At 39.5% G+C, this 19,579-nt stretch overlaps 1 protein-coding gene and 1 pseudogene across 2 annotated transcripts in view; one reads left to right on the forward strand and one right to left on the reverse strand.

Annotated features, from left to right (window-relative positions):
• Positions 1-19,579, forward strand: part of Sec15 (exocyst complex component Sec15) — a 654,019-nt gene that overhangs the window by 526,284 nt on the left and 108,156 nt on the right. The gene's annotated exons all lie outside the window — the stretch shown is intronic.
• On the reverse strand, positions 2,915-3,033 carry LOC150085732 (5S ribosomal RNA; annotated as a pseudogene).

Raw genomic sequence — 19,579 nt, forward strand, 5'->3', positions numbered from 1 at the left:
TATCGCACTGCAGCTGTTGATATGCTTTTGGAAAGTGAGGACATTGTTCGTATGGATTGGCCTGCGTGTTCCCTCAGTTTTATTTTTTGTTAAAGGCTAAAAGTTTCTTTGTAATAATATTGCAGGAACTGGATATAGGTTTGTATGTGCTGCTGGAGTTAAGTTCAGTTCTCATTTATTTGCAAAGCATTTTATGCTTTGCAAATAAAAGCATAGTTATTCAATGCTTTATCTACTGGTGTAATAATGAAGCTTTTATATATCTCTAGCAGTTTTTGTTTTAATTTAGCTAGATTATACACTGGTGTGCAAAACTTAAGGACCAACACTATTTCTAAAGGTTACAACCACAAAATCTTTACTTAAGGTACTCTTTACTGATGAGAGTAAATTCAGTCTCAGCAGCGATTCTGGACATCAGCTAATCTGGCGAGAGGTTGGCACATGGTATCACCCTGCAAACATCACTGAAAGGGATCGATATGGCGGTCGAAGTGTTCTCGTCTGGGGAGGTGTTATCTTGGATGGACGTACAAAACTCCAGATACTGGAAGGCAGTACTGTAATCGGTGCACGCTACTGTACTGAGGTAAATCTTCCCCATGTACATCTGTTCTGAGGTGCCATTGGCCCCAAGTTCGTGTTTATGGATGATAACACTACACTCCATCGCACTGCAGCTGTTGATATGCTTTTGGAAAGTGAGGACATTGTTTGTATGGATTGGCTTATGCGTTTTCTCAATCTAAACCCCATCGAACACATATGGGATACTCTGGGGGAAATGCCTAGCTGCGCGTCCACATTCACCAGAAAATGTTCACTAGCTGAAGATGGCACTGACAGAGGAATGGCAATGTTACTGCAAGAACTTATGAACAACTTTGTTCTAAGTATGAACAGGCGGTGCAAAGCCTGCATCGACATTAGGGGTGGCCATATCTCCTACTGAGGACCACCTCTTCCCTTTGTTCCATCTTTGGCAGTGATCCATCTGTATCATGGCAGCCAGTGCTATGTTGCCATTTTTGAATAAAGTCCCTCTGTACTGTTTTGTTTCCGTTATTGTGTCGTTGTTGTTTCCTTCATCATTTCTGTATCTACGAAGTTCCTTTCGTATTCTTTTCCCATATCCAAGCCATTCCTATGAGAAGCTACAGGTGAAAACCTGACTGGTCCTTAAGTTTTGCATACCAGTGTGGTAACAGATCTTGTACTGGCTCTATCTATTTGAACTTTGTGATGAAAATTTACATATTAATAAAGTGAATGTATTTCTAATCCATATATGGTATGCCTTTATTGGTGTGTTATATTTATGCACTAGGAGAAAGCAGTAGTTTATTAAGTCCTGATATAGCTGTTTCTTGAAGGTAGTTTTTTTTTTTTTTTTTTTTTATGAAACCCCCAAACACGAAAGGTATCAAAACCTATAGTACTTAGTACCGTGCATGGGTTGAAGGAGAAGTATGGGGGAGGGGGTTGCCGGAAACTTTGCTCTAGAGACTAAACATGGGTTTCACCACTAGTTAGATTTATTTTGTTGCATGGCCTGAATTTGAATCCTTGAGCTAGTATATATCTGAGTATTGGATCTGCAATGATATTTAAATCTCCTGTGATGATGTGTCCATGGTTGGGATCAATATATTGCTGCATATTGCTTTGTTTGTAGATGCAGTCATTAATGTCTATGTTATTGGAAATTAGGTTGGTTGCTATGGATTTGTAGTTGCAGGCTAGTATCCCAAATTATTTCTTATATTTGTATCTGACTTTTATGCTGATGTTTTGGCTATTATTAGGAAGCAAATCATTATGACAATTGATATATTTATTAATACTGATGTTATCCGTGATTTTACTTTGGAAATTTATGATTATGATAGATTCTTCTGTACCCATTTTTTTTTATATGGGTGTTTAAGTTTAAATTTACAGATGTTGTCTATTATGTAAGAGAATTGTTTAGACTCGAAGCTAAATGTGTATATGAACCTGTGTAGTGTTCTCAGTACACTGTTTTTGGTGCTGAAAAGTAAGTTAAGTATATATTGTACATCTGTGTTATTTTTGCCCCAATCTTTAAGGGTTGTAAAAATAATTTTGGTTTTATTTTTACTGTTAGATTTTTTAGAATGTTTGAGGTTTGTTGTAGAATTCAACTATATTGAATTTGTCATATATAGAACAGTGCTATGTTATTGGTAATAATTTTATGGTTAAATTTATTATTCAGTCCATATGGGTATAAGGTTTTAAATTCTACATGAATAATTCTTCGTGCGTAGTTCTAATGTCAGTGTTATTAATGTGTGCTAGTATAGGTATGTATATATTGACGACCTCCGTAGCCGAGTGGGCAGGAGCGGGAGTGCAGTAGCACATGCTCTTTGAGTAGACCAGGGTTCAAGCCCCTGACTGCTGAATATGGTCGATCTGCCAACTTGCACTGGACCAGCGTGGCAGATTATGGTCCATTTCCCTCAGCATGAATTGTTGAGGAGGCTTCCATCCTGCAGTGGGTTGATAATGGCTGCACTTTACTTTTTATATTGGCAAAGCTGTGTGCTTGAAAATGCATATATTCTATTTCTTGTTCCATAGTATTACTATGTCTATTTTTGTAGTTGCTGATATCTGATCTGTGAAAATTTAGTCTCAGATGTAGTTTATTGTTTGTCCAACGTATTTTATATTACAAGTTATTATTATTATTATTAGCCATATGGTGCAAGGAAGCCTGAGGCTATGTTGCACCTGCCAAAAAAAAAAAAAAAACTTCCCTATTACCCTAAGAGACAGAGAGAGAAGTAGAAAGGAATCACCAAGAAGGGGAAGAATGATGATATCCAGCTCAGGACCCTGGGTGTGCCAAGCCCATACTCACCAGATGTGAGCCCCTGGGGATAAAAGCCAACTACACCCGGTATTCCCAGGTGGTCACCTTCCCAAGTACTAGCCGGGCCTAACACTGCTTAACTTTGGTGATCGGACGAGAACCGGTGTATTCAGCCTAGTATGATAGTGGGCTTCTGCATGTGATTAGGTATATAGCGTTACTGGATTTACAAAAGGTAGGTTCTGTAGCATTATTGGTTGAGGGTGCATGCAAAGACATGTTGTGTTGAGGGTGCATGCAAAGACATGTTAAACATAGTTTATTTTTACAGGTATTGTATTTAAGGCTATAGATCCCATATTTATCCACGTTAGAAACATTAGATGCTGTTGTGCTCTGTCCTGTGTGTGCAAATTGTGTATGTATAGAGTGATAGTCGTGTTGCGGAGTACTGTACAGAGCATGAGAACCCGGGTCAAATTTAGCCTACTCTGCCCATGTATGTATTCATTGTCTTGAGGATCCATTTTTACATAAAATGATAGTTAAAATACAAAAATATATATAGAAAAACAAATAACTGAGATGAAGTAATGAAAAGTGTAGACTGTAATTTCAAATGTAGGTAGCAGAACAAAGAAAATATTGATATCATTACTTCAGTTTTTCAATTCTTTTGCTTGCTTCTGTAAGGTCATCCATGATCCGTTATGCCCTACTAATAATAATTATAATTACATTTATTGGCACAATTTATTAGACCTTATTCTAGCTGCAAAATTTCAAATTTCAGGCTTAACACGTGTCTACAGCACACATGCACCATAGCATACAGAGCATGTTGGAAACAGAAGCAAGAACATTGCCTTCTTTCTCATAATTTCGTTGGATGACCTCTGACAAAGACACTAAAATTGTGAAAAACACTGCAATGTGGTCTTATTTTGGTTGCTTTTTCATATCTTATTTTAATTTTTTGCCAGCTGTCTCTTTATATCTTACTTGGTCACTTCATCCTACCATAAATTGCTACATTTCTTATCCATTTTGTCGAATTCATTTCTTGTGTATACAGTAGGATTAAACAAGAAATCTTCACACTTTCTTTACCATAAAATATATATACATTATTCTTGTAGGGTACCTCTGCTTATGCAGAGGTACCCTACAGTAATAATGTCCCTGATTCATAATTAATGTTATCTTCCTTTTCACTACAATTACTCTCCATCCCCTACTCTTACTTATTTTCTTAATACTATATATATATAAAGATATATATATATATATATATTTAAATAATGGCTTAAAAGTTTAACATAACATAAGAAAATAAATAAATAAATATTAAGCTATCATTAGAGGCAGAAAAATGCACATCCTCCACATGAATGAATCCCAGATATATCCGATAATTCAAAATAAAACAAAATAAAACATTAAGCCAGTAGTATGGCTAAAAATGTAGAGCGAAAAATTAACATAAAAATAACGTAAAAGAACATAAACCAAACAGGGAGGGGGAAGTAAAGGTAATAAGACATAAACAGTAGCCGATAGTCCCCTATATAATTTAGCACTTTAAATCCAATTAATAAAACTGATATAAAATTTAAAATAATGCTAATTGTAATATAATTTAGCAGTACACACCTCGAAGGTACCAGTTCCGAAAAATGTGAAATATCACCCAAAAGGGGGTTAAAAGAACTACTAAAAGAAAAACAAAATATCAAAATAATAGACTGACCAATATGCCCCATATCGACAGAGGACCATGAGGCCAATAATGGTCATGGAATCGCTTCATTTCAATTGCTATACAAATCGTCGCAAAGGCGAAAAGATCGAAGAACCAACTCACCCATACCTCCTCCAAACAATCCACCAATGCAGAGGATTTGCACAGCGGTGGTTCTTATACAGCAAGAAATAATTTATAGAACAGACAGCACTCTAGGTCAGTGGTGTGGCTCTCGGTGAGAGCCACACCACTGTAAGCTTAGCCAGCTTATATAAAAGAAAATAAAGGAATAGATGGCGGCACAGGGCTGCTTATTTAGCATATCAACCCACTACTACCACTGATTTATTTTTAAATAATGGCTTAAAAGTTTAACATAAAATAAGAAAATAAATATTATATATATATATATATATATATATAATATTTAATAAATATATATATATATTTACGCACACCGATGAGCCAAAACATTATGACCAGCGAGTCGTTATGCAGATCGAAGCAACTGCAGGTGAACTACGGCGCAGATCAGGACACGGCATAAATAACACCTGGTACTGAGCTCCATTAATCAGTGTTATTCTTGTTCTTCAGATGGGAAAGACAACAGACTTAAGCGAGTTTGACAAAGGCCAAATTGTAATGATCAGATGACTGGGTCAGAGCATATCCGAAACAGCACGACTAGTGGGATGCTCACGGTCAGCCGTGGTTAGTACCTACCGAAAGTGGTTCGAGGGGGGCAAGGTGTTGGATGACCATGGCTCATCAATACTCCGAGGTGAGCGAATGCTCTCCCGGATAGTACGTGGCAACAGAAGGGTGAACTTGCCAGTAATTGGAATGCTGGTGATGGGAGTAATGTGTCACAACACACAATACATAGAATCCTGCTGAAAATATGTCTGCATAGCCGCAGGACATTCCGGGTGCCCATGCTAAACACGGTCCACTGGCGACAGTGCCTACAATGGGCACGCGAGCATCAAAACTGGACCTTGAGTAATTGGAAGAAGGTCTCGTCCAATGAATCACGTTTCCTGTTGCACCATGTGGACGGCCAGGTACATGTGCATTGTTTACGTGGGGAAGTGATGGCACCTGGATGCACCATGGGATGAAAACAAGCCGGTGGTGGCAGTGTCATGCTTTGGACGATGTTCTGCTGGGGTACCCAGGGTCATCCATGTGCTGGGCACTCTGATGTCTACCACCTCCCTAAACACCATTGCTGACCAGGTACACCCTTTCATGGCAACGGTCTTCCCCTCTGGCGGCGCCGTCTTTCAGCAGGATAATGTGGCATGACACACCACCTGGATTGTTCGAGACCGGTTCGCTGAACATCAGGAAGACTTCTCTAGCCTCCAAAATCCCCATACATCGCTTCCATCGAGCATCTGTGGTTTGTGTTGGAACAGCAACTCCGATCTGCGGCAACTCAACCATGGACCTTACAGGAGTTAAAGGATCTGCTGGTTACACGTTGGTACCAGATACCACAAGACACATTTAGAAATCTTAGTGTCCATGCCTCAACAGATATGAGCTGTTTTGGCTGCACATAGAGGAACAACATCATATTAGGTAGGTGGTCAAAATGTTTTGGCTCATCGGTGTATATATATATATATATATATATATATATTTTTTTTTTTTTTTTAATCACTAATTCATCTTTTTCTCACACGCCGGTGGGGCAGGGGGAAGCTACAGTGTGTAATGTAAATTTAAATACTAATGCTTAATAGTTAAGCTAATTAAGCAAGAATATAAAAGATTAAGACTAGGATTAATGTGTACTTAACTAACATCTATGGTTTGTGTTTTTTTTCTAGCACACTTGCACTCTCATTCATTCTTCTGGCTGTCATTTCATTTGTTCGACACTTGCTTTCTGCACTGCACTCTCTGGGCATTTCAACTTACTGTTATTCTTCAGTTGTGGTGCAGGCCAGAGGAGATAGTGTTTGTGTTGTTAGTAAATGTCTATTAGTGTATATAAAGTAATGTAAATTATTATTAACTTTGTATTTTTTCAGCCAGTTACATTTGCTCTTCCACTCATTCCCATTCACCATAACACTCATTCACTCTCTCTCTTTCCTTCATGCTGCGTCACTATCTTTCACAAAAACTGATATTTATTCCCTTTTACAATAAGATTATTCCTAATTCACTATTTCACAGTGCCCAGCCTATTCATTTTATCTTTCGTTCTCATTCATTCAAAATCTAATCCCCTTGCTACTAGCTTACTGATATTTTTCAGCCAATCTGCTTCCTTGGCTGCCTGTACATCTCCCTCCCCTACACAGTTACTTATTTGGTGTGCCCCAGATTCCTACACATGGTAGGGTAGTCCTGGGGGGGGGGGTATCTGGGTCAACCCGGTTTTGTCATGTTAGGTTTCTGTCAGGATGCAGAATACTGCTATCCTGGCAGTTTTTAGGTCATCATCTCGTGTGGTGGGAAACATGGACAATTTTAACTATTGATTATTGTTTAATTGCTGGCAGACTGAATTACCATTCTTTGGATAGTTCTGTGCATTTCGAATACTTTCTGTGTGAAGGATGTAAAGGCTTTATAGTTTTCCTCTTCTATGATAAATCGATGTTCTTCTCCCCAGCGAAGGGGGCAATTTGTGCTGTTAGCTGTGTTCTGGAGATGTCATAAATTATACATTCATATAGAATGTGTGCCCAGTCTTTACTCTCGCCACAGGTGCAGTTTGGATCATCAGTCAGCCCTAAGAAGGTTAGTTTCACCTTTAGGGAGCCATGACCTGTCAATATAAATGTTGTAAAAAAAGTCCAAGAGCCACTGCCAAAGCCGCTTATGTGGCTTTGGGCTAACCATTGCCACAAAGGTCTGGTTACCAAAAGGTTTCTGCCATGGGTGTGGCAGAAACCTTTTGGTAACCAGACCTTTGGTTTCCTGCTCCCATTTTGTTTAACATACTCATGGAGCTTGGCGGCTATTCTTTTTCTTTCAGCATTGAAGGTGTTGGCTGTATCAAAGGCTATCCACAGAAGTTCTGTGGGTATGCTCTTTTTATGTCTATAATTTAAGCCTCTTTTGGCTACTTGTAGGAGAGGCCCGGTCAGCAACTGTAGTGCAGGTGTGCTTACTGTGCAACATGTTCTGGTGACAGTGAGTAGTATTGTCCTTTGTATCCATTCTAATTTATTCTTATTTCTTACTATGGCCGAGTGGGTGAACCATGCACCAGCTCCATAGGTGATAACAGGTAGGAACACGGCATAGTGTATATATATTTTTTTATATATATATGCCTTGCCACTGAAATCCTCGGAAATTAGGTGGCAGGGTCTGCCAGAGTACTTAAATAATCTACTGGGTACCTGACCTGCCTCCTCATGGCAAAGTGTGGGGAATGGTGGGTCCCAATAGGGGCCCAACGGCTAGGTGGTCATAGAAACAACAGAACATAACACTGCACAACAAACCACTCCCCACACACACTTTTTAAATCTTAAATCTCTGGCCTTCACAGAGTTCTGTGTCACATGTGCAAAGAATGCAATGTGGATATTAGCATTAGTAGAGGCATTTGATGCAAAAAAGCAAGCTTATGCAGGATCAGCCAAAAAAAAAAAAAAAAAAAAACCACTTCCACTTCACCCCTCTGTTCGTTCAAAATACCTGTCCAGCTGAGCCTTAAACTTATTTAGGCTATCAACTTCCACGACAAGGGATGGAAGTCTGTTCCACCAACCAACCACCCGCTGGCTAAAGGCAAATTTCCGCACGTCTATCCTACACCTGTCTTTCCTCAATTTGAATTTATGCCCTCTCAGGTGATTATTCTGAGCGAGAGGAAGAATCCCATCAGCATTGAGCATACTCAAACCATTCAAGGCTTTATACACCTCTATCAGATCACCTCGCTGGTGCCTAGTCTCCAGACACTGTAATTTGCAAAACTTAAGCCTTTCTTCATAAGAGCACCCCTTTGTTCCATTCACTAATCTTGTTGCCCTTCTCTGTACTCGTTCCAGCAGCTCTACATCCTTCTTGAAATGAGGGTTCCAGACCTGTATACAGTACTCTAGGTGTGGCCTGACCATTGCCTTATACAAGGGAATAATCACCTCCTTATCCCTGCTAGAAAAATTCCTATATATCATTGACAATTCACCATGGGCTACTCTTGCAGCCCGTCTGCACTGTTCAGAGAACTTTATATCTGCCTACACAACCACCCCCAGGTCACTTTCATTCTCTACCACTGTCAGTGTAGTAAAACAGAGTTGATACGTTGCTCTGGGGTTGCTGTTTCCCATGTGTAGTACTTTACATTTGTCAATGTTAAACTTCATTTGCCAACTCTCAGCCCATCTGCTCAACCTTTCCAGATCCTGTTGCAGCAGCATAGTGTCAGTAGTGTCCTGGACAACCCTGCCTACCTTTGTATCATCTGCAAACTTCGACATTAAGCTTGATATACCATCATCAATATCATTTATGAATACAGAAAACAATAATGGACCCAGCCCTGAGGGACTCCACTAATAACATTAGTCCACGACGAGCAGTGTCCATTGATTACCACTCTCTGTCTTCTCCCCCTCAGCCACCCCTTTATGCACAGCAGCAATTTGCCTCCAATGTCACACTGCTCCAATTTGTGTAGCAGTCTTCCATGTGCAACAGTATCAAAAGCCTTTCTAAGATCCAAGTATATAATATCAAAGTTATTCCCTGCATCCAGTTCCTTTGTGACTGCATCATAGTATCCAATCAAATTGGTCAGGCAAGACTTCCCCTTAACAAAACCATGCTGTGTCCGAGCTATAACTAAAGTCTTGTCTAAATGATCCTGCAGTGCTTCTTTAACTAGTGCCTTGAACAGAAGTTAAACTCACAGGTCTATAATTACTTGTGTCAGCCTTTGATCCTCCTTTGTGAATTGGGGTCACATTTGCACATCTCCAGTCTGTGGGTATCTCCCCTGAGTCCAAGGAAGCTCTCATAATTATGGTTAAGGATTTGCTTACTTCCTCTGCTACCTCCTTTAATATAACTGGATAGATCCCATCCACCCCGGGTGCCGTTCTTGTGTTTATCTTCAACAATTTCTCCTCCACTTTACTCTCAGTTATTACAAGATTATCTAGCTTACTGCTAGAGTTAAATACACCTCTGGCTTTCTCCTCGCTAAATAACTCCTCATGTGTGAATGTCGATGCAAAATATTCATTTAGTTTGTTAGCTACCTGAGCAGGATCATCAACAGTTGACCCATCGATATCAAGTGGACCAATCTGATTCATCACCTTCCTTCTAGAGTTTACATAAGTAAAGAACTCTTTGCTGCTTTTCTTTGCATCCCTTGCCAAAGATTTCTCGTAATCTGCCTTCGCCTGCCTAACCTCCTTTGTAACTTGGTTACAGATCAACTTGTATCTATCATAGGCTTCTGTGTCGTGTTAATTTGTATGTATCCCATGCATGTTTCTTCTCTGCCATATGCCTCATCAGTTCATCTGATATCCATTTAGGCCTAAACCTTGAACAATATTTCTTAGTTGGTATGTAAAGCCTAGTAGCTTCCAAGATAAGTTCTTTGAATGCTTCCCATTTTGCATTTGCTGTTGGTAACATCATCAGTTGGTCCCACTGTATAGAATTTAAATACTGTCTCAGTCCATCGTAGTCGCCTTTACGAAAGCAATAACCCTTCCCTTTACCCCTTATGGTAGTTACCTCTTTGAGTAAATCCCACTTCAGCACACTGTGATCACTGCCACCTAGTGGTTCATTTATCTGCAGATTCTTAATGCATGAAGAATCACTGCTGAAAATCAAATCAAGAGTATTACTCCCCCTAGTTGCCTCCCGAACATGCTGATGTAGAAAACAATCATCCAATAAATCCACAAAAGCCTTGCTAGTGTGTGAGTGACCAACCCCCAAATTCCAGTCAATATCTGGGAAGTTAAAATCTCCCATTATAAGACTCTCAGATTTACTGGCTCACTCTATTTCTCTGTACAGTTTCTTATTATACTCATCAGAGTCATTAGGCCTACAGCACACTCATACTCTCAATTTTGATCTCCCAATGCTTATGTCACACCAAACTGACTCGACACTGCACTGTCCAATGATGTCCACTGGCTTCTCTTCCTTGGATTTTATGTCTTTCTTAACTAATAGCATAACCCCTCCTCCCTTCCTATCCAGTCTATCCTTTTTGTAGACGTACTCCCCAAATTCCAGTTCTGCATTCCTTATATCTGTTTGACACCACGTCTCTGATATCCCAACAATATCTGCCTTTGATGTTTTGAGCAATACCTCAAATTCATCAAATTTATTTACTAAACTCCTAGCATTGGTGTACACGCAAGTATACATGCACCTGTTTCTATTCTTAGCTACCCTAACACAACCCATGTGTTTACTTGTACCGCAATCACTCCCAGCAGTCTCTGAAATATCCTGTGTCTTGTTTTTCAGGCTTCTGCTCATTCTAATAGAAGCAGTGCAAGAATCTCTTTCACCTCTGCCGGGTGCTACTGTTAATCTATTCGTCTTTGTCTCCCCCCAAGCTAGCAGTTTTCCGACCCACCTAACACTGCCTCAGTAGCATCAGCAAATATTCTTGTACCCTTTCTATTTAAGTGTATCCCATCCCTGTAGAAGCAATCTCTCCTGTTAACAAGTACAGTCCAGGCTGAAAAAAATTCTACCCCTTGAGCCTTGCACAATCTTTCCAGGGCCGAATTGATCGACAAGGCTCTCATCATATACTCCCTCCTATTGTGTCTGGGCAGAATTGCAGACACTTTCAAATTCAACCTTATTTCACGGCTTTTTTTCAACAGTGACCTGTACTTGTTAAGCAATTCTGCCGGTCTCGTACTCTTGATATCATTAGTGCCAACATGTACAACTATATCACCTTTTGTGCCCTTAAAAGATGATATCTGCTCTACAACGTCATCAACCTTTGCCCCTGGCAGACATACCCTGGTCCTGTTCCACCTATCCTTTTTACAAAACATGTTCCCCATTTCCCTCACAATAGAGTCACCAACAACTACTAGTTCCTTTGGGACCAGCGCATTCTGCCTTGGGGGTTGCCGCTGTGTTGCGCGATGACCAAGTGCAAGCTCTGGCATTGATGTGGGCAGCTGAGAGCTTGATGGGCCCCTCAATTTAGTTCCTTCGAGGGCATCCACCCTGTCCTTCAAGCTGTCATATAGGCCCATAAGAACGCTGAGTTGTTGCCTGATTTCGATACACTCCTTGCATCGCGCACACACAAAGACATCCCCCCATGGCAATATCATGTCCCGTACCTGAATGCTCCACAAACATCATGCAAGCTGTGCATTTTAGAAGGCTGTGATTCAGAAGGCAACTGCCCCCCTCAGTTCTCCTCTGAGCCACAGCACTTCCATTAGCTTGAGCCTTTTGTTTTGCTGCTCTGGTCTGAGTCATGATTTCTTTTAATTTAAATAAAATTTCAATTTCAGTCCATAGCCCTAACTTATCTCCCAACACAGTTATAACGGGATATATATTTTTTAGTGTCAAGTATTAATTATCTCCGAGTTCCCTTTATATAACTTCCGTATCAGTTATGTATTAATTAATTATGTTACGTTTGTAATCTAAGTCGGTACATGTATTTAGTTAAAGTACAATTTAAATGCCAACGAAGTTCAACAAGTTTAATAGATTTTACCGATCACCGAAAATATTATAACCTATACTATACTAACGCTATCTAGGTTCGATATATAATGATCGTATGACAAGGACAAAGGCGGGAAGTTACGAACAGTAATCTATGGACACTTAAGTATTAATTAACTTTCAAATCTCGCTGTCTCAATTCAGAATAAACTAACAATCCTTACTAGGTCTATAAGCTACTTACAAAAAATAATTTGATGTAAAAAATATTCAATAAGCGGCTAAATATGGCTAAAAAACTTCTCGTTCGCTGGAGTTGTGACTTGTAACACATGGATACCCTTACTGATATTTTTATGCAATTGCAAGGCCGAGTAAGAATAAATACACCAAATTAATCAGAAAATCACAAAATAATGCTATACTACTAAATTTAAATCAAAAGTTTTAGAAAAACAATAATTTCAAATCAATAAATAAGAAAAATCCACTTAGCGGCTTTGAACACGTCTGTCCCCTACTAGCCTCGTCAGCAGACTCCAAAGAGATGGGGGAAACCTCTTGTGCCGCCAAGCAACTAACACACTTTACACTTTGCACTCACTTCGTGCAAATGTGGGAAACCACAGGTGGCACCTGACCCTAACACTGTGCACTTACTTCAACTCTTTCAAAAGTAGTGGAGAAATCCATTAACCGCCAGTTCCTAAGCTGTCTCGAACCTTCCATCTGATCAGTGATTGCCATTGTGGAGTCCATCAATATTGATCCCCTGGGAAATATTGGCTTATGTTACCCGTCTAGGACAAAGTCAACAGAAAAGTTTGGTGAAACTCAAGCACTTTCTCTTGCCATTTCTAAGACTTTTATCAAGTTTGTCATGATGATCTTCTAAACAAGCTTCCATCTTATGTATTGCCAATTTTTTTTTTTTTTTTTTGAATTGGGTATTCTCTCTATATTCTCAGTTTTCTCTCCTACTGCTTTCTGTGGGTGATGGTTGATGACACCCTGTCTTCTAACTTTTCCACTAATGCTTGTGTTCCCCAAACCTACAGTTGTTTCTCCCACTCTTCCTCTTGTAAATTAATGACCTTCTTACACTGACTAGAAATCATATCAATAGTTTTGTTACATACCTTACAGTTTGAGAAACTTTGCTCTGCACAAACAGTTTTATCTTCAAATATCCACCACCAATTCCTTAAGTGTTGATCTCTAGATAATTTTACATTGGGCCAAAGATAACTTAGGTAATTTTAAACCTTCTAAAACTCATTCTGTCTCAGTCCTGTTACAAAAAGTAACAGGACTGAGACAGCAGCTTTTTGCAACAGTGCTTACTTTCAATGACACTCAGATTTCTAGACAAGGTTACATATCTCTGTTGGGGAACAGCTAAACTTCTAATCTCTCTCTCTTGGCATAAGCATACCACAAATGTTGCTTACATGTCAAACACTAGGTTTTTTCCCTTTTGCTCTTGGTGTTAACTTTTCTTCTAAACAACTACTCATTCTGTTTCTTCTCAACTACTGAAATCCACCCTTAACCATACCATGGAATATTGTTTCCCACAGCTGGGATGGTGCATCCAAAACCTGTCTGTCTTCCATACTCCAGAGGGCAGTTATGTTAATTAATGATCAACCTCTTACAAAGTCTCTCCACTGTCTATCTCATAGATGTTCTGTCTCTGCTTCATGATACTTTTATGGGCTCTCTTCTACTGAATTGACATCTATAATTCTCCTCTCTCTCATCCAAATCAGTCTGAAAGAATTGTCCAAATTCAAACTGATAGAACTAGCTTTTCTTTTTCTTTATTTATCCCTTCAAATTGTGTTCTCTGGAACAATCTTCCTTTACATCTATTTCCTGAAAATTAGTCTGCAGAAATTCAGTTGTAATATGAACAATTATCTTCTGACTTTTCAGGCAATAAACAGTACTTTTTTTTTTTTTTTTTCGAAGGCTGTCCTGAGCTAGTCTCCTGAAGTACCACCATGTAAATAAATTTGATGAATTTGAGGTATTGCTCAAAACATCGAAGGCAGATATTGTTGGGATATCAGAGACGTGGTGTCACACAGATATAAGGGATGCAGAACTGCAAATTGGGGAGTACAACGTCTACAGAAAGGATAGACAGGATAGGAAGGGAGGAGGGGTTATGTTATTAGTTAAGAAACACATAAAAACCGAGGAAGTGAAGCCAGTCGACATCGCTGGACAGTGCAGTGTGGAGTCAGTTTGGTGTGACATAAACATTGGGAGATCAAAATTGAGAGTAGGAGTGTGCTATAGGCCTAATGACTCTGATGAGTATAATAAGGAACTGTACAGGGAAATAGAGTGGGCCAGTAAATCAGAGTGTCTTATAATGGGAGATTTTAATTTCCCAGATATTGACTGGAATTTGTGGGCTGGTTACTCACACACTAGCAGGACTTTTGTGGATTTATTGGATGATTGTTTTCTACATCAGCATGTTCGGGAGGCAACTAGAGGGAGTAATACTCTTGATTTGATTATCAGCAGTGATTCTTCATGCATTAAGAATCTGCAGATAAATGAACCACTAGGTGGCAGTGATCAGTGTGCTGAAGTGGGATTTACTCAAAGAGGTAACTACCATTAGGGGTAAAGGGAAGGGTTATTGCTTCCGTAAAGGCGACTACGATGGACTGAGACAGTATTTAAATTCTATACAGTGGGACCAACTGATGATGTTACCAACAGCAAATTCAAAATGGGAAGCATTCAAAGAACTTATCTTGGAAGCTACTAGGCTTTACATACCAACTAAGAAATATTGTTCAAGGTTTAGGCCAAAATGGATGTCAGATGAACTAATGAGGCATATGGCAGAGAAGAAAAATGCATGGGATACATACAAATTAACACGTGACACAGAAGCCTATGATAGATACAAGTTGATATGCAACCAAGTTACAAAGGAGGTTAGGCAGGCGAAGGCAGATTACGAGAAATCCTTGGCAAGGGATGCAAAGAAAAACAGCAAAGAGTTCTTTACTTATGTAAACTCTAGAAGGAAGGGGATGAATCAGATTGGTCCACTTGATATTGATGGGTCAACTGTTGATGATCCTGCTCAGGTAGCTAACAAACTAAATGAGTATTTTGCATCGACATTCACACATGAGGAGTTATTCAGCGAGGGGAATGCCAGAGGTGTATTCAACTCTAGCAGTAAGCTACAGAATCTTGAAATAACTGGGAGTAAAGTGGAGGAGAAACTGTTGAAGATAAACACAAGAAAGGCACCCGGGGTGGATGGGATCTATCCAGTTATATTAAAGGAGGCAGCAAAGGAAGTAAGCAAACCCTTAGCCATAATTATGAGAGCTTCCTTGGACTCAGGGGAGGTACCCATAGACTGGAAATGTGCAAATGTGACCCCAATTCACAAAGGAGGATCAAAGGCTGACACAAGTAATTATAGACCTGTGAGCTTAACTTCTGTTCCAGGAAAATTAATGGAGGCACTGGTTAAAGAAGCACTGCAGGATCATTTAGACAAGACTTCAGTTATAGCTCAGACACAGCATGGTTTTGTTAAGGGGAAGTCTTGCCTGACCAACTTGATTGGATACTATGATGCAGTCACAAAAGAACTGGATGCAGGGAATAACTTTGATATTATATACTTGGATCTTAGAAAGGCTTTTGATACTGTTGCACATGGAAGACTGCTACACAAATTGGAGCAGTGTGACATTGGAGGCAAATTGCTGCTATGGATAAAGGGGTGGTTGAGGGGGAGAAGACAGAGAGTGGTAATCAATGGACACTGCTCATCGTGGACTGAAGTTATTAGTGGAGTCCCTCAGGGCTCAGTGTTGGGTCCATTATTGTTTTCTGTATTTATAAATGATATTGATGATGGTATATCGGGCTTAATGTCCAAGTTTGCAGACGATACAAAGGTTGGCAGGGTTGTCAAGGACACTACTGACACTATGCTGCTGCAACAGGATCTGGAAAGGTTGAGCAGATGGGCTGTGAGGTGGCAAATGAAGTTTAACATTGATAAATGTAAAGTACTACACATGGGAAACAGCAACCCCAGAGCAACGTATCAACTCTGTGGTACTACACTGACAGTGGTAGAGAATGAAAGGGACTTGGGGGTGGTTGTGCAGGCAGATATGAAGTTCTCTGAACAGTGCAGACGGGCTGCAAGAGTAGCTCATGGAGTATTGTCAATGATATACAGGAATTTTTCCAGCAGGGATAAGGAGGTGATTATTCCCTTGTATAAGGCGATGGTCAGGCCACACCTAGAGTACTGTATACAGGTCTGGAGGCCTCATTTCAAGAAGGATGTAGAGCTGCTGGAACGAGTACAGAGAAGGGCAACAAGATTAGTGAATGGAACAAAGGGGTGCTCTTACGAAGAAAGGCTTAAGTTTTGCAAATTACAGTGTCTGGAGACTAGGCACCAGCGAGGTGATCTGATAGAGGTGTATAAAGCCTTGAATGGTTTAAGCATGCTCAATGCTGATGGGATTCTTCCTCTAGCTCAGAAAAATCACCTGAGAGGGCATAAATTCAAATTGAGGAAAGACAGATGTAGGATAGACGTGCGGAAATTTGCCTTTAGCCAGCGGGTGGTTGGTTGGTGGAACAGACTTCCATCCCTTGTGGTGGAGGTTGATAGCCTAAATAAGTTTAAGGCTTAGCTGGACAGGTATTTTGAACGAACAGAGGGGTGAAGTGGAAGTGGGGTTTTTTTTTTTTTTTTTGGCTGATGCTGCATAAGCTTGCTTTCTTGCATCAAATACCTCTACTAATGCTAATGCTAATGTATAGGTACTGTATCTAGAAAAGCTGATCGGTGAAGTAAGGAATATGTCTGTGCAGTGTGGTGTTGGGTTGTGTTGTTCATGTGAAATGGTTCCAAGTACTATATATTCTAATACCTTTCATGTTTGGGGTTTTTATTAAACAAAAAAAAAAAGAGAAGGAAGAAAAAGTTTCTTAATGCACAAAGAGGCCATGCTGATAACTGCATAAAGAGTATTGCTTTCTCTCATTACCTGTCATGCTCGTGTGAAAAACAGTCATCCACAAAAGTAAATGAGACTTGCTATATGAGTCTTCTGTTATCCACTTCTGTAAAGAACACTGACTGTCTTTAACCCAAATTATGGTTGAAAAATCACCTTATTTCACTTAATAATAATATCTGTTTTCATGTTTGAAAAAACTAAATATCCTCAGAAATGTTTCTGTCATGATGTGGTGTACCCTGCTTCACTTATATGCTAATTAAGTCTCATTTAGATCAAGGTTTCTTCCTGGTGCATTATAACCTTCAATATTTTTGTGCCATAAAAAACAAAAATCAAATCAAATCAGATTATATTTTCAACATATATGAATCTCTGCTAGGAAAATTGTTCTTGTAAAGCTCAACGCTGTTCATCACAGTGTGCTTGAGATAGCTCTTGGGACTTCTCCAGTTCAAAGCCTATATGCAGAAGCAAATATACCTCCCCCACATCACCTCAGGACGGAAATGCTACTATTCAATTATGAAGCAAAATTTCAGAACCTTGCAGTCCATCTCATCTGACTGTCCATTGATAACCAGTTGAGCAGTCATTATGCAAGTAAACATAATTAAAACAGACCTGCAGGACTTTGATTACAGGAGCTAGTAAATAGGTTCAATATAAAACTAGACAACAATAGGCATTTCTGTACCAAGAAACAAATGCCTATGCATCCATGGTCCAGACATGCAACTCTCTGTAATGACTATTTTCAACAATTTTGAAACTATTTTTTACCTCTATTCTTACTTCAGTATTTGTCTTTCAAGAATATAGACAAATACATATAGCCCACTCATTTACGAATTCACAATAATATCAAATATACATTGATAGTTCTAAAACAGAATCAGCAGTACAGCAGCAGTGATGTCTTCAGACTTTTTCTAAGTCTGTTTCTATCACTAAGTGCTGGATCATTGTTGTTTTAAGTATTTATTAATGATATGGATGAAAGTATATCATGCTTAATGTCTAATTTTGCAGATGATACAAAGGTTGGCTGGGTGGTTAATGACAATATACTACAGCAATAAGATCTATAAAGATTGGGCAGATGGTTCAATGTTGAGAAGTAGCTATTGAAGTTTAACATTGACAAATGCAAGATACTGCATATGGGTATCAATTATCCAAGAAATAATACAGGGTGTTTCAAAAATGAAGGTCAATAAATGATGGTGAAAAGTACAAACTAAAATAAGAAAAAAAGTCCCAGTGAATTTCGGGTCGCAAATGAACCATTTTCGAGATAATGCACATTTTCTGTTAAGATCCGCCACTGACTATGGGAGCACTAGTTTAGCAAAATGCTGTGAATCCTTTGCTAAGGGTGGTTTTATTGAACATAAGATAATACATTTTTAATTTTTGGTTTCAACACAGGATTTTACAGAGATTCTTTCTAACACCCTTTCCTCAACTCAGGTTATTCTTCTGGGCCTACCTGCTTGTACTCCATTTGCGAAGTGCCCATGTTCTCTAAGGCATTTTGGTGCCTCCATAGCCAGGTGGGCAGGAGCAGCAGTGTGAAGCACGTGCTTCTTGATTAGACCGGAGTTCGAGCCTGTAACCACCAAATACAGATGATGCAGAAAGGTCAGGCCACCGCATATCCCCGGAGCAATATGGCCTTAGTTGCTAATGCTCCTAAAAACCAAATAACAATAACAAGCTAATTCTCCTAAAAAACCAAATAACAAACTCTAAGGCATTGATGTACCCTGATGAATGAGCACTTGTTGGGCTGCCTTTGGTGGGGAAATGCTTTTTGGTACCAACGTGCAGCCTCAAGTGCACTGCTGTTGGCTTTACCATACATGAAGTGCATGTCTGCATACTCTTCATTGCTGTAACCTCTTTCCATGTTGACTATCCTTTGACAACTAGTATGCCTGCTATGTCTCACAGCATTGAGAGAGAGGGGAAACAGAGAGAATGAGCATAACTTAACCTAACCTAAACAAATAAGTCAGTTGTGGATCCAAACTAGAAATGTGCAATATTTCTAAAATGATTCATTTAAGGACCCATGTTTACTAGGCTTTTTTGCACATTGTAGTCTGTACAGTTCACCTTTAAATTATTCACCATCACTTTTGAAACACTCTGTATATCAACCGTACACCACTGAGCTGAGTGTAGTGGAGAACAAAAAAAAAAAAAAAAACAACCTTGCGGTAATTGCACTGTCAGACACACAGTTGCCGGGACAGCCCATAGACTTATGGACAG

The sequence above is a fragment of the Mastigoproctus giganteus genome, chromosome 5 (assembly GCF_048544385.1).
Source record: "Mastigoproctus giganteus isolate SK-2022 chromosome 5, ASM4854438v1, whole genome shotgun sequence".
Taxonomy (NCBI): Eukaryota; Metazoa; Arthropoda; class Arachnida; order Uropygi; family Thelyphonidae; genus Mastigoproctus; species Mastigoproctus giganteus.